This window comes from Beta vulgaris, chromosome 1 (genome assembly GCF_026745355.1).
Source record: "Beta vulgaris subsp. vulgaris cultivar EL10 chromosome 1, EL10.2, whole genome shotgun sequence".
NCBI classification, from domain to species: Eukaryota; Viridiplantae; Streptophyta; class Magnoliopsida; order Caryophyllales; family Amaranthaceae; genus Beta; species Beta vulgaris.
This window is the reverse complement of record NC_079202.1, coordinates 3,018,240-3,034,500: the sequence shown is the minus strand read 5'-3', so window position 1 is coordinate 3,034,500 and position 16,261 is coordinate 3,018,240. Positions and strand designations below refer to the sequence as shown.

The 16,261-nt window shown below is 36.2% G+C and overlaps 2 long non-coding RNA genes across 2 annotated transcripts; both read right to left on the bottom strand.

Moving 5' to 3' along the window:
- Positions 1-1,873: 1,873 nt before the first annotated feature.
- On the bottom strand, positions 1,874-2,820 carry LOC125491965 (uncharacterized). Its single transcript, XR_007268484.2, has 2 exons — positions 2,441-2,820; positions 1,874-2,129 (listed from the first exon to the last, which is right to left on the bottom strand). It is a non-coding gene; the product is annotated as an uncharacterized LOC125491965 (long non-coding RNA).
- Positions 2,821-11,723: 8,903 nt separating this feature from the next.
- LOC125491967 (uncharacterized) lies at positions 11,724-12,759 on the bottom strand. The gene is made up of 2 exons (XR_007268485.2): positions 12,290-12,759; positions 11,724-11,979 (listed from the first exon to the last, which is right to left on the bottom strand). It is a non-coding gene; the product is annotated as an uncharacterized LOC125491967 (long non-coding RNA).
- Positions 12,760-16,261: the final 3,502 nt, after the last annotated feature.

Sequence of the window (16,261 nt, the reverse complement as noted above, 5' to 3'; positions counted from 1 at the left end):
GGGGCAGTTTTCGACGGTTGGGAAGGGAGGGAGGAGGTTTTCAGAAGTGGGAAGGGAGGGGGAGGTTTTCAAGGGCTAGGGACAAGAGGGGGCAATTTTCGAAGTAGGTGGCTGGATGGGTGGCTAGGTAGGGGCTTTTACGCCGTCGATTGAGAATTTGGCCTTTGGGACTAACGAAATTAATGAAAATTAACGTAGCTTAGATCCGGTTCCATCTAACCTTTTCGAATGTATCAATTCAGCCAATCATATGCAGTCGTTTTTGAGGATTTGAGCCTGATTATCCCTTCATTCCTATAATTGGTTGAGTCGGAAGAATAATTCCTTTAAAATGTCATATTCCCTTTTATCTTTTTTTTTTGATAAGGAGAGAAAAACTAGGTTAGTCCCTAAAATAGGACCAACCTAAAGCATCCTTGTGGATAATGGAAATGAACCTAGTATCATTAAGTTCGAATCAACGGTGAGAAGAGAGGACCGAGCGACCCTTGTGCGCCATGAAGTCCGCAGCTTGATTCGGTTCTCAGAAGAAATGGTTGAAAGCCCCCGAAGAGAACGCCTTTAGAGCCGCCCCTGCATCCAAGATCAAATTATTAATTTCCCAAGGGATCTTCGAAATATTCTTGAGGGAATTGATAACCACCAGATTATCACCCTCTATAATAAGATGAGAAATTCTAAGAGAAATAGCTGCTCTAATTCCTTCTCCCATTCCCCAGGCTTCTGTTTGACAAGATAGAAGTATTATGGTGAAGACATCCCGCTCCCAAAATCGAAATACTACCTTGGAAATCTCTAATCTCAAAACCGAAAGAACTACCACCATTCGCCACTTTAGAGCCATCAAAGTTTAGCTTGAAGACATCATGAGGAGGTTTATCCCACGACACCTCCTTGGGTTGTTTTGAACTTGCAGACCGAGGATAGATAGAAACACAACCCTCCAAATTCTGCGCATGACTCCAGCTTTTATAGAAATGGAGAATGGAAATAGCTACCCTAGAAGGAACCAGAGTTTCCTCTTTGAACACTATTTGGTTTCGAGCAAACCAAATTTGACACTAGATAATAAAGACCTTACATATTTCATCATGGATAAGCTTATCACGCATTCTAGCAACATTATCACAAAAAATTATGTTATTATAAAAAATAGGAATAATAGGCCAGTGGAGAGACTCATGAAGTTTTGCAAAAACATTATGAGCAAACGAGCAATCACAAAATAATTGAAAATCATTTTCTTTATGGAAATCACAAAAGACACACTCTTGAGAAATAAAAATGTGGCTTCGCTCTAACTGATCTTTAGACGGAAGGCCGTCAAGGCAGATTTTCCAGATGAAAAACCGAATCTTGGGAGGGATATTAGTTTTCCATATCCAATCAAAGGCAACCTTAGGAGTATAACGAATACCATACCCTTGAAGCAATTTAACCCCAATTGAACCGAGTACTCCCCATGAGTTGTTAATCCCCAAACCAAATTGTCATCCATGCCAAACGAGGGGATAAACAGACCAGTAATATCCTTGACAACATCGGCTGAGACAAACCTCGCTAATTTTGAGGGCAACCACTGATTCTCTTGAGAAATTAAATAAACTCACTAACCTTAAGATAAATATCATGATGAGCATCCGGGAATATATCCGCCAGTTTATAGGCATACACCCAATTAGGGCTGACAATCAGATCGGGTTGGGTCAATTTCAAGTCGACCTGATTTATATTTCAGGTCGAAAACCTCAACCCAAACCCGACCTGATTTATATTTCAGGTCGAAAACATCAACCCAAACCCGACCTTATATGTTTCGGGTTGACCCGAAACCAATCCAAAATGACCTGAAATAAGAATCTAACTAAAATACTGCCAACTTAATTCGCAAAGCACTTGTAGATGTAAAAGTTAAAGTTTCAACTTTCTACATTCAAAACCATAAATTGGCCACCAACTTCAGATTACAAAACATAAATTCAAGATTTAACTATTTCTTGCAAAAAGTAAAATAAAATAGAATCGGTATTTGCTTTGTTCTTCTTCTCTGACTTGCCATGACTGTCACTGATATCAGAATCCGAATCATCTCCAACATTAATGGGTCGCTCACAATGAGAGTCAGCCATCTAATAAGATTAAACACAAAAAAAAACCATCACTACATGTCTATTGTCTAGTAAAAACGAAAGCGAAAAAAAAAAGTAAAAACGAAACCATGAAACCATCAACATTCAACCATGTGAGCACAGAGCACCGGCATACTAGAAATTTATAGAAGAATCAGCATACAACTTCAAAGTCTAAACACTCGAAACTTAGAGAAGAAATGGCAAAAAAAACGAAAATAAAAATGAAAGTAAAAATGAAACCATGAAAGATGAAACAGCAAAAAAATGAAAATAAAAACGAAAGTAACTAGATTGTAGAGAGAACTTACTGTTAGCCTTTGAAGATTTAGCAGAACGTATTTTTCAGATGGCGAAGAATTTCGAAGAACGTAATGTCTGTTCTTCTTCTCTGGGGTTTTTTTTTGAGAGAAGTCTCTAGTCTCTCTCTACTCTATACTCTAGGGTTTTGATTTTTCAGCTTTTGATTGTAATTGCACAAACGGCATACCACAGTAAAAAAAGGCTTAGCCTTAGGGTTATTGACTTATTGGGCTTGGCCCAATATTATAAGAAAGTTTAAGTTATTTTTACTTCAGGTCATTTCGGGTTGTTTTCAGGTTCAAAATCTCAACCTGAACCTAACCCATTATATTTTCAGGTCGGGTTGGGTCGACCCATTTTTTTTTCAGGTCGAAAATCTCAACCCAAACCCAGAATTTTCAAGTCGGGTTATCAGGTTGGGTCATTTTTGCCAGCCCTACACCCAATTATCAAACCAAAAGGAAATACTAACCCCATTTCCTACCTGCCATCGAATACCTTTTCTGAAGATAGGTCTAAGAGACATTAGTTTCTTCCATTGCCAGGAGGAGGAAGAAGAAGGGGAATAACTCCAAACGTCTTCATTCTTCAAATATTTCCTAGATACCAAATTAACCCACATGTTATTAGGCTCTTTCAGAATTCTTCAAATTAATTTGAGTTGAAGGGCTACATTGTTTACACTAGCTTTCCGAATGCCAAGGCCCACATAGCACTTGGGCTTATTACACACTTTATCCCAACCTATAATATTTAGACTGGAACTATCCTCTTCTTTATTCTAGAGAAAGTTTCCGTTAATCTTGTCAAGTCTAGAAGTATTAGTAGAAGGAAGGAGAAAACTCTACATTTGGAAATTTGCCTTTGCAGACAGATTCGCCTTAATAAGGACAGATCGTCCCACTTGAAATAGGGAATTTGCTTTCCACTTTAATAATTGTTTTTTAGCTTTATCTACAACTTCTCCAAAAGTTTCTTTCGTAACTCTTTCCATGATAACTGGACATCCTAGGTATTTACCAAGCGATAGAGAATGATCCATCCTTCGGATTCGTTTAAACTCTAGACAATCTATAGAAGGAACATTAGCAGTGCATTGAAAGGATGATTCCCCCATAGCACTTAGGCTTACACACTATATCCCAATCTATAAGATCCCTTTTATCTTCAATGACACATGGAAGCCTCTGGTTGGTCCATGTGTAGTCTATCCAACCTTATACTACAACATCAACAATGTTCAAATTCCAGTTTTTAGTCAAATCAATTTCATATATAGTGAATAAAGTCAGTTTTAATTCGTATTTGCTTTGACTCTTGAATGTAGTTGATTCATGTCAGGTCGAGTTATATTGAATTTAAAGTTAATTCCAGGTCTTCATTTTAGAATTCTAATCGATCTCAAATCAGGTCTTTTAGGTCGTGTCCGTTTTGTCAGGTCTGACTGATTACCCAGTAAATATGTTTTTCAACAAGCTTAAAATCCTAAGACTAATAACACAAACCAACTAAATACCTTGCCTAAAAAAAACGAAATACCTAAATCTTGAAAATGATGAATAAGTTTCAAAACTAGGGAAATATTATGAGGTACCTTGAAGTTTGACAGAATTCTCAAAATAACCCTCTCGTTTGAGATTTTTCTCAGATACCCATGAGGTTTGATATCTTTCACAAAGTATTGTTACCATTGACGGGACACCAAATAATGACGTTGGTTTTTTCTCTGTCTCTTTTGAGATAAATTTAAAAAATAATATTAAACAATGTACTTTATATATAAGACAAAACAAAATTCAAAAGAAATATATGACTCGTATTGTTGATATCAACGCGTTTAATTGTAACTAAAAACTATGAATGTGATATGTACATGTAGATCAGAATGCCAAAACCTTTTTATCAATCAATATCAATACCATGTTAGGAGTAACTAAGTATTATTGCATTAACAAATCACGCAATCGAAGTATAATATGTGAAAATCAACATACATGAATAATGAAATTAAGCAATGAATTAAGAGCACACAAGATTTATGTAGAAACTAGTTATTAGGCCCGGGCTATGCCCCCGGTAAGAAAAATTTTCATTTATTAATATAACACTTTATGATAATAACACTAAATATAACTTAGTCTAGTGGTTAAGACTTTAGTATATGTACTTGAGGTCTTAGGATCAAATCCTATACTATGCAATTTTTAAATTTTTTTAATGTACATGGATTACATGAACTAAACTCCCTAGGGAGAGCGCCACGTGGCACATAAACATTTTTTCGCACGCCTTTTAATATATTTGTAGAGATCCTTAAATAGGGAGAAAACCACAATACTACACTAAGTTATTTGAATATCATGAGATGATGATATAAGGAGAGAATTCAATCTCTCTAGACTCTTTGCTCTATCCGTAGAAGTCTATCTAGATGTATTTTTCTCCCAATCTATGAAAATGAGTCTTACTTATAGCATATAATAAATAAATGACCTCTACATGCGAACTCATCTGGTTGCCTGAATAAATGTGATGTTCACTCCCCATTGGTTTCCTTAGGTTTGTCATACCCTGCAAGGTATTCAAAACATGGATTGTAGTACCAGAGTCAATCCACCATGTATTGTGATTAACACTAACCGTATTAGATTCATAACAAACAAACGTAAGAAAATTACCTTTCGTCTTAAGCCAAGCCTTGAACTTTACACGATCTTTCTTCATGTGTCCCTTCTTCTTACAGAAAAAACACGAAGACTCTTTCTTGATGGCTTGATTGGCTGGAATCTGACCCTTTTCCCTTATCCTTAGTGTGATCCTTCTTCTTCTTTGCAGAAGTAGTAAAGTTCACCTTTTCACCTCCTCCATCACCAATCTTCCCTCCTCTTAAACACACATGGTCATAAGCTCATTAATTGACCATTTATCCTTATGTGTGTTGTAATAGAGCTTAAAAGGGTCATATTGGTGAGGAAGAGTGCATAAAATGTAATGTGCAAGGAAAGTGTCAGAAATGGTAACTTTCAAGTCCTTAAGCTGAGCTGCAATATCTCCCATGCGCATGATATGATCACGCACTCCCTTAATCTCAGTGAGCCTTATGGATGAGAACTGCATGATTAAGGTGCTAGCAAGAGCTTTGTCAGAAGATGCAAGTTTCTCATCGATGGCCTTAAGAAGATCCTTGACTTTGGTATGCTTATCGACGGAACCATGAATACTAGCACTAATCTTGGTCTTTATGAACATAACAGAGAGGCGGTTAGGCCTCTCCCATTTTCATAAAGATCAATTGCATCTAGAGTACTACTTGCAGTAATGTTAGGTGGTTCGTCTTTCCTAATAGCATAGTCAATATCCATCCATCCCAACCGCAGTAACACTCTTTCTTTCCACACCTTATAATTATCACCCTTTAATTCAGAAATATCACATTTGATATCAGAAATATTTCCAGGTAAAACTACTGCAAAAATAATTTACAATTAGAAGTAATCATGCTTATTAATAAATTTGAGACCTTTAACATTATTTATGTTTTACCAATGTAAATCATGTAAAATATGAATCTAGTGACATAAAACTTGCCTGTGGGCTAAAGTTTACTCAATTAGATTTATAGTAATAACCATATGGTGAAATAAATAAACTATATTAATTTCTTAATTCCTGTGGGATGCTTAAGAAACAAAATTTATATTTCACCCCAATTAATTGTTCAAACACAATAAAATTCACGTGGGTAAGTTTTTATATCATATACAATTAATTACAACAAAAGTCTAGTATCCACATGTGATTCTAAAAATAAAATTTTAATAATTAGAGGTGATGTGGCTACTCCATAACTAATAAAATTGTGATCAACTTTCACTTGATTTTATATACTAAAATCCATGTATATAAACAATATATTTGACCAAAAACTTAATTGGTACAAACGAAAAACAACATGTTACTCGAACACACATAAGCCTTGTTATGAATAATATACACAGTTTGCCAATGGTCTTAATAGCTAATAATTCAAAATTATGAAAAACAATATACTGACATAAGTAACAAACTCATTTTAACGAGATATGAATGTACTGCATATTACATACTGAACTCCAAAAGTCCATCAAACTCATCAAATAATAATAATAATAATGACAATAAATGCACAGTGGCATTGTGACAGACAAAAAACAAAACAAAATTTACGATATAGAAGACTTCATCTTCCTCATTAGTTTTCTCAACATAAAAGGCTAAAGCATGAGAAAAATGAAGACTCTCCAGCCACGAGATACAATCAAATAATAAAAAAAGATAAAACTCTTCTTCAACAATAAGCGAACATATTTCAAAATAAAATGCACTCAATTGCTCAAAACAAGAAAATATCATATCTGAAGGGGCAGATGAAGAAAGAAAGAACTAAGCAAGACAGAGGAGCAACACTCGCTCTTGATACCAAATGTAAGTCTAATTATACTTAACATGCTCATAAATAATTTGAATTGAACATGAATTACATGGGCGGAAGCTCTAAAGTGGATGAGAATTACCTCAAGTCATTACTAATTTGTTGTCTCCTTCTTCTTCTGCGAACTAGTGTACCTAATTGATTTTGATTTTTTGAATTTCGGTGCCAAACCCTCAATCTCACTGTATAGATGGTGTTCTTTTTATTTTTTTTAAGAGAGCAGATTTAGTGGCCCTATTTTCAGAATAAAACACTTATTTTATATTAAAGTCTTGCCATCAAAGAGCCCTAAGAAAATAGTGAACATTATGAGTGGTTAAGGAAGTGGGAGAGGATCATGGGGAGTTCCTTGCTCATGGGAAACTACCCACATAAAATGGACGACTAAATATTTTGAAAAATAAATATTAATTAATAATATATATTTAATTTTTTTAAATTTTCCAACAGGCCCATCTCGGATCCATGTGATTTCAGGTTAGGTCTGGTCGGCTTGAATCGGGTTTACAATCTCACAAATAAATAAAACACATATAAGATTAATGGGAGTAAGTTAAACAATTAATGAATAGTGGTTAAATCGTAGAACTATATAGTATTTCATGACAATTTTTTCCCTAAATTTGTTTAAAAAGTAACTCTTATGACAAGTTTTCGGGTCGGTGTCAGGTCATCATTATCGGGTCAATTTTGAGTCTGGACCAATCCAGAAAGGGTGGGTTCGTGCTTGGGTCATTTTACTTTTGGTTCGCGTTATTTCGTTTTTCAATTCTATTTTGGATCATTATTTTTGGGTAGAAGGCGGATCTCGAGTCGGGTCAACGGAGACGGGTCTATTTTCTCGCTATACTCTTACCTTCTCTTTTACCCTTGCAGTTTCGAAAATGCACAAGATAACCCTGATGTTTTGCAAAATCATTAGAATACCCTTGATAACTAACGGTCGTCAACTCCGTTAGGCATTAAGACTAAATCAACAAAATTAACCCCTAACTAACCTAATTAATACTAATTAACTTTAATTTAACCTAATTAACTCTAATTGAACCTCATTAACCTTTGTTAATTAAATCCTCACCTACCAGCCACCCCAACCACCGCCATGCCACCATATCAGCCATCACCACCTCAAAAACCTCCCCGAAAACCTCCCACCTCCCCCCTCCCCGAAATCCTCCCCTCTTCCCTTCCTCCAGCCCCCGAAAACCACCCCCTTTGTGTGGGGATGGGGAGGGGATGGTTTTGGGGGCCTGGAGGAAGGGGAAGGGTGATGTGTCCAAGTTATCTATCAATCTTAGGCGGATTTTGGGACGTTTTTAGTGTCGATTTAAGCTTAGTATCGGGATTTAGAAGAGTTTTGATGTTATGAACTGTTGTCAGAGGATGTTGTGTTTTGAGGAGTCTAGGGAACGGTTTGCATGGTGGCTAGTCGAGGGTCGATCTTGGCCCTCCGATCACTTTTTGTGCCCCGGGGTCCTTATCCTTGGTCCCTTTATGGCGCATCTTTCGAGCTTTGTTCGAGGTCTTCCGAGTTTCGCGTTTCGAGTTTCGAGTCCGAGTCCCGAGGTTCGTGGTTTAAGCTTCTTGGTTTGATCGTCGTCCGAGGATAGTCTTCACTTTGGTTCTGCAGCTTCATGGCTTACTCAAAAGCCAAGGTTTCCCTCTTTGTGGTTTGTTTTGCTGGATTTGAGGTAGGAACTACGTCGCGACCCGCGATCAGTATCGCGAGTCGCGACCTGCCCTTGGTCGCGAGTCGCGAGGGTTATCGCGAGTCGCGACCCCTGTGTCATCCGCCCACTTTATTTTCTTTTCCTCCCTTGGAGGTTTATGTTGTGAAGTTAGTTTTTAGTTTTTATTCTAGCTACGAGAGGAGGGTCGAAAAAACATTGCTGCCCAGGATTTCTTCTTCTCTTCTTTTGTAGATTTGTAATGGATTCTATGACTTTGCTAGCTTAAACATCTATCTTGGATTTGGTTGTTGAAGCTCTAATCTATTTGTGAGAAGTTCTTACCCTCTACTTTCTCTATGGTCATAGTGATGCTTCTTGTATTTACTTTCATGATGCTTGCATTATCTTTGCTAGGAACGTTACTAGTATTGTTATGTGATTCATCTAATGCTAGTTCTAGGTGCATAATCGGATTGTTGTTTCCTAGCTACATGTAGCATACTAGGTGTTTAATTATATGTTGAACATTAATCTTTTGCACTTAGAGAAGCATTGTTTATTATTTGAATGTTATTGCTTTGATGACATTTAGTAATCCTATCGTGTTTCTCGACCTTAATGCTACTTTAGTTTGGACTTAAGTGCGATTCATTTGAGTTAAGTCATAGTAAAGGCGGTTCAAACCACGCGGATCGTGTGTTTAGCCACAATCTAGGAGGATAGAGGTCTAGACTTCTCGATAGGTGACCATAGGAAGTGTCGGGGGGTTAAGGTTTCGTGATCACAAACTATGTTAGGATGGATGTTAATCGAGTCCAAGGCCTTTTTATATTGTAATATCTTTGTGTTTTAATATTGTGCGTAGTTTAGCCTACTTGCATGGTTCCAAATTCCCCCAATTTGGTTACTTTGGCCTTAGCACATACTAGGGTCCTTAATTCACTAATTTTTGATTGCAAGTTCCTTTGCTCCCTGTGGATACGATCCCTACTCCCATTATACTTGCTTAGTGTGCATGAGAGTAGCTTAATTATATTTGGTTAGAAGTACACGGCTTACGCCTACCAAAGGGGGTGATTTTCGACAATGGGGAAGGAGAGGGAGAAGGATTTCGGAGGTGTGGAAGGGGAGGTTTTCGAGGCTGGGGAAGGGAAGGGGGAGGTTTTCGGGGGGGGGGGCTATAGGGAAGGGAGGGGTGGTTTTTGACGGTGGGAAAGGGGAGTTTTCGATGGTGGAGAAGAGGAGGGGGAGGTTTTTGGGACTGAGAAAGGGAGGGGGCAGTTTTCGACGGTTGGGAAGGGGAGGGAGGAGGTTTTCAGAAGAGGGGAAGGGGAGGGGGAGGTTTTCAAGGGCTAGGGACAAGAGGGGCAATTTTCGAAGTAGTGGTGGCTGGATGGGTGGCTAGGTAGGGGCTTTTACGCCGTCGATTGAGAATTTGGCCTTTGGGACTAACGAAATTAATGAAAATTAACGTAGCTTAGATCCGGTTCCATCTAACCTTTTCGAATGTATCAATTCAGCCAATCATATGCAGTCGTTTTTGAGGATTTGAGCCTGATTATCCCTTCATTCCTATAATTGGTTGAGTCGGAAGAATAATTCCTTTAAAATGTCATATTCCCTTTTATCTTTTTTTTTTGATAAGGAGAGAAAAACTAGGTTAGTCCCTAAAATAGGACCAACCTAAAGCATCCTTGTGGATGATGGAAATGAACCTAGTATCATTAAGTTCGAATCAACGGTGAGAAGAGAGGACCGAGCGACCCTTGTGCGCCATGAAGTCCGCAGCTTGATTCGGTTCTCAGAAGAAATGGTTGAAAGCCCCCGAAGAGAACGCCTTTAGAGCCGCCCCTGCATCCAAGATCAAATTATTAATTTCCCAAGGGATCTTCGAAATATTCTTGAGGGAATTGATAACCACCAGATTATCACCCTCTATAATAAGATGAGAAATTCTAAGAGAAATAGCTGCTCTAATTCCTTCTCCCATTCCCCAGGCTTCTGTTTGACAAGATAGAAGTATTATGGTGAAGACATCCCGCTCCCAAAATCGAAATACTACCTTGGAAATCTCTAATCTCAAAACCGAAAGAACTACCACCATTCGCCACTTTAGAGCCATCAAAGTTTAGCTTGAAGACATCATGAGGAGGTTTATCCCACGACACCTCCTTGGGTTGTTTTGAACTTGCAGACCGAGGATAGATAGAAACACAACCCTCCAAATTCTGCGCATGACTCCAGCTTTTATAGAAATGGAGAATGGAAATAGCTACCCTAGAAGGAACCAGAGTTTCCTCTTTGAACACTATTTGGTTTCGAGCAAACCAAATTTGACACTAGATAATAAAGACCTTACATATTTCATCATGGATAAGCTTATCACGCATTCTAGCAACATTATCACAAAAAATTATGTTATTATAAAAAATAGGAATAATAGGCCAGTGGAGAGACTCATGAAGTTTTGCAAAAACATTATGAGCAAACGGCAATCACAAAATAATTGAAAATCATTTTCTTTATGGAAATCACAAAAGACACACTCTTGAGAAATAAAAATGTGGCTTCGCTCTAACTGATCTTTAGACGGAAGGCCGTCAAGGCAGATTTTCCAGATGAAAAACCGAATCTTGGGAGGGATATTAGTTTTCCATATCCAATCAAAGGCAACCTTAGGAGTATAACGAATACCATACCCTTGAAGCAATTTAACCCCAATTGAACCGAGTACTCCCCATGAGTTGTTAATCCCCAAACCAAATTGTCATCCATGCCAAACGAGGGGATAAACAGACCAGTAATATCCTTGACAACATCGGCTGAGACAAACCTCGCTAATTTTGAGGGCAACCACTGATTCTCTTGAGAAATTAAATAAACTCACTAACCTTAAGATAAATATCATGATGAGCATCCGGGAATATATCCGCCAGTTTATAGGCATACACCCAATTAGGGCTGACAATCAGATCGGGTTGGGTCAATTTCAAGTCGACCTGATTTATATTTCAGGTCGAAAACCTCAACCCAAACCCGACCTGATTTATATTTCAGGTCGAAAACATCAACCCAAACCCGACCTTATATGTTTCGGGTTGACCCGAAACCAATCCAAAATGACCTGAAATAAGAATCTAACTAAAATACTGCCAACTTAATTCGCAAAGCACTTGTAGATGTAAAAGTTAAAGTTTCAACTTTCTACATTCAAAACCATAAATTGGCCACCAACTTCAGATTACAAAACATAAATTCAAGATTTAACTATTTCTTGCAAAAAGTAAAATAAAATAGAATCGGTATTTGCTTTGTTCTTCTTCTCTGACTTGCCATGACTGTCACTGATATCAGAATCCGAATCATCTCCAACATTAATGGGTCGCTCACAATGAGAGTCAGCCATCTAATAAGATTAAACACAAAAAAAAACCATCACTACATGTCTATTGTCTAGTAAAAACGAAAGCGAAAAAAAAAAGTAAAAACGAAACCATGAAACCATCAACATTCAACCATGTGAGCACAGAGCACCAGCATACTAGAAATTTATAGAAGAATCAGCATACAACTTTAAAGTCTAAACACTCGAAACTTAGAGAAGAAATGGCAAAAAAAACGAAAATAAAAATGAAAGTAAAAATGAAACCATGAAAGATGAAACAGCAAAAAAATGAAAATAAAAACGAAAGTAACTAGATTTAGAGAGAACTTACTGTTAGCCTTTGAAGATTTAGCAGAACGTATTTTTCAGATGGCGAAGAATTTCGAAGAACGTAATGTCTGTTCTTCTTCTCTGGGGTTTTTTTTTTGAGAGAAGTCTCTAGTCTCTCTCTACTCTATACTCTAGGGTTTTGATTTTTCAGCTTTTGATTGTAATTGCACAAACGGCATACCACAGTAAAAAAAGGCTTAGCCTTAGGGTTATTGACTTATTGGGCTTGGCCCAATATTATAAGAAAGTTTAAGTTATTTTTACTTCAGGTCATTTCGGGTTGTTTTCAGGTTCAAAATCTCAACCTGAACCTAACCCATTATATTTTCAGGTCGGGTTGGGTCGACCCATTTTTTTTTCAGGTCGAAAATCTCAACCCAAACCCAGAATTTTCAAGTCGGGTTATCAGGTTGGGTCAGTTTTTGCCAGCCCTACACCCAATTATCAAACCAAAAGGAAATACTAACCCCATTTCCTACCTGCCATCGAATACCTTTTCTGAAGATAGGTCTAAGAGACATTAGTTTCTTCCATTGCCAGGAGGAGGAAGAAGAAGGGAATAACTCCAAACGTCTTCATTCTTCAAATATTTCCTAGATACCAAATTAACCCACATGTTATTAGGCTCTTTCAGAATTCTTCAAATTAATTTGAGTTGAAGGGCTACATTGTTTACACTAGCTTTCCGAATGCCAAGGCCCACATAGCACTTGGGCTTATTACACACTTTATCCCAACCTATAATATTTAGACTGGAACTATCCTCTTCTTTATTCTAGAGAAAGTTTCCGTTAATCTTGTCAAGTCTAGAAGTATTAGTAGAAGGAAGGAGAAAACTCTACATTTGGAAATTTGCCTTTGCAGACAGATTCGCCTTAATAAGGACAGATCGTCCCACTTGAAATAGGGAATTTGCTTTCCACTTTAATAATTGTTTTTTAGCTTTATCTACAACTTCTCCAAAAGTTTCTTTCGTAACTCTTTCCATGATAACTGGACATCCTAGGTATTTACCAAGCGATAGAGAATGATCCATCCTTCGGATTCGTTTAAACTCTAGACAATCTATAGAAGGAACATTAGCAGTGCATTGAAAGGATGATTCCCCCATAGCACTTAGGCTTACACACTATATCCCAATCTATAAGATCCCTTTTATCTTCAATGACACATGGAAGCCTCTGGTTGGTCCATGTGTAGTCTATCCAACCTTATACTACAACATCAACAATGTTCAAATTCCAGTTTTTAGTCAAATCAATTTCATATATAGTGAATAAAGTCAGTTTTAATTCGTATTTGCTTTGACTCTTGAATGTAGTTGATTCATGTCAGGTCGAGTTATATTGAATTTAAAGTTAATTCCAGGTCTTCATTTTAGAATTCTAATCGATCTCAAATCAGGTCTTTTAGGTCGTGTCCGTTTTGTCAGGTCTGACTGATTACCCAGTAAATATGTTTTTCAACAAGCTTAAAATCCTAAGACTAATAACACAAACCAACTAAATACCTTGCCTAAAAAAAACGAAATACCTAAATCTTGAAAATGATGAATAAGTTTCAAAACTAGGGAAATATTATGAGGTACCTTGAAGTTTGACAGAATTCTCAAAATAACCCTCTCGTTTGAGATTTTTCTCAGATACCCATGAGGTTTGATATCTTTCACAAAGTATTGTTACCATTGACGGGACACCAAATAATGACGTTGGTTTTTTCTCTGTCTCTTTTGAGATAAATTTAAAAAATAATATTAAACAATGTACTTTATATATAAGACAAAACAAAATTCAAAAGAAATATACGACTCGTATTGTTGATATCAACGCGTTTAATTGTAACTAAAAACTATGAATGTGATATGTACATGTAGATCAGAATGCCAAAACCTTTTTATCAATCAATATCAATACTATGTTAGGAGTAACTAAGTATTATTGCATTAACAAATCACGCAATCGAAGTATAATATGTGAAAATCAACATACATGAATAATGAAATTAAGCAATGAATTAAGAGCACACAAGATTTATGTAGAAACTAGTTATTAGGCCCGGGCTATGCCCCCGGTAAGAAAAATTTTCATTTATTAATATAACACTTTATGATAATAACACTAAATATAACTTAGTCTAGTGGTTAAGACTTTAGTATATGTACTTGAGGTCTTAGGATCAAATCCTATACTATGCAATTTTTAAATTTTTTTAATGTACATGGATTACATGAACTAAACTCCCTAGGGAGAGCGCCACGTGGCACATAAACGTTTTTTCGCACGCCTTTTAATATATTTGTAGAGATCCTTAAATAGGGAGAAAACCACAATACTACACTAAGTTATTTGAATATCATGAGATGATGATATAAGGAGAGAATTCAATCTCTCTAGACTCTTTGCTCTATCCGTAGAAGTCTATCTAGATGTATTTTTCTCCCAATCTATGAAAATGAGTCTTACTTATAGCATATAATAAATAAATGACCTCAAACATATTTGATTAGGTGGATCCTTAAACATGGATAAAACCACAACAATACACGAGGACTTTGATCAACATCATGATGAGATGATATATAAGGAGACAATTTGATCTCTCTAGACTCTCTGATCTCTCCTCAAAAGTCTCTCTATATGAATTTCTCTCTCAATCTATGAAAATGAGACTTACTTACGGCATACAATAAATAAACGACCTCAAACATATTTATACATTAGGGATAAAAAGAAACCTAATCAAAGAAGGAAATCACCTGTAATAAATGACATGAGGCAACATCTCCAAATGATATGAAATAAGCCAATAATGACATGATAAATGAGTGATGAAGCTATGAATTACTCATATTATTTTACATGTATAAGATGGTACTACACAATAAGTTATGGTGTAGCATGATATATTCAAGAAGCACTCTTTCTCTAAGCAAGAGAGTCACGTCGTAGAGGAAGAAATCACTAGAACAAAGCACAATTTTATGCACTATAAGCGTGCAAAATACTTATGATCCCTAGTTAAATATGGTTCACTAAAAAACACAATAAACGAATTTCTTTTTGGTAGGGAATGGGCCATCCAGAACCCCATGTGGATCTTCCCCGCACAAGTTATAATCTAACCACCAAGTAATGACTTTACTTGGAATAAAATATCAATCTAATAATATATATATATATATATATATATCATTTGCGGTACTAGTTTTTTATACAGAGGTATAAATAATTTGAGAACTAAAATATAGTAATTAAAAATAGTTATGATGGCAAAATTTTCTTGGCTTGGCAATTGGTTGTTTACACATTAATGATATAATATGGGCTTAATATTAATTATTTACACTCCTAAAATATAAGAGTTATAAAATTCAAGAAAAAATATATACATTAGCAAATACTCTTTTTATTTCTAAATAGAGTTTTCATTTCCTTTGGCACAAGTATTAAGAAGAAATCATGAGTGAGACCTTAGTTGTTTAATTTGACAAGTAAAAATTGAAGTTGATAAACTATTCATGAATTGTTTATTGAAGAGAGAATGTGGGAAAGTGGGTAATATAGAGTTAAGTACACAATAGGATACTAAACTTTGGCTTTTATTTCAGTTAGGGTACTCAACTTTTAAAAGTTTCAGTTTGGATACTCCTTTTTAACAGTTGTTAGTTTAGGTACTGAACTTTGTAAATTAATCGTTATCAGCACACAAAAAAGAAAAAAGTGACGTGACAATAATTATGTCTTTTTTTAAGTCTTCTTTTCTCTCTCCTCATCAAACCCTACCTTAGTCATCTCCTTTCGCTGCTTCTTGAGACTTCTTCAATCACCTTCCTTCTCCTTCTTGTAAATACAAAACAAATTTAAAGTTATCCTAATTTTTATATTTTATTTTTGTTTTTTTTTAGATTTGAAAATTCGATTTTTCTTTCTTTTTTGGTGTTTAATTTGTTCCTGTTTTTTTCATCACTTTAGAA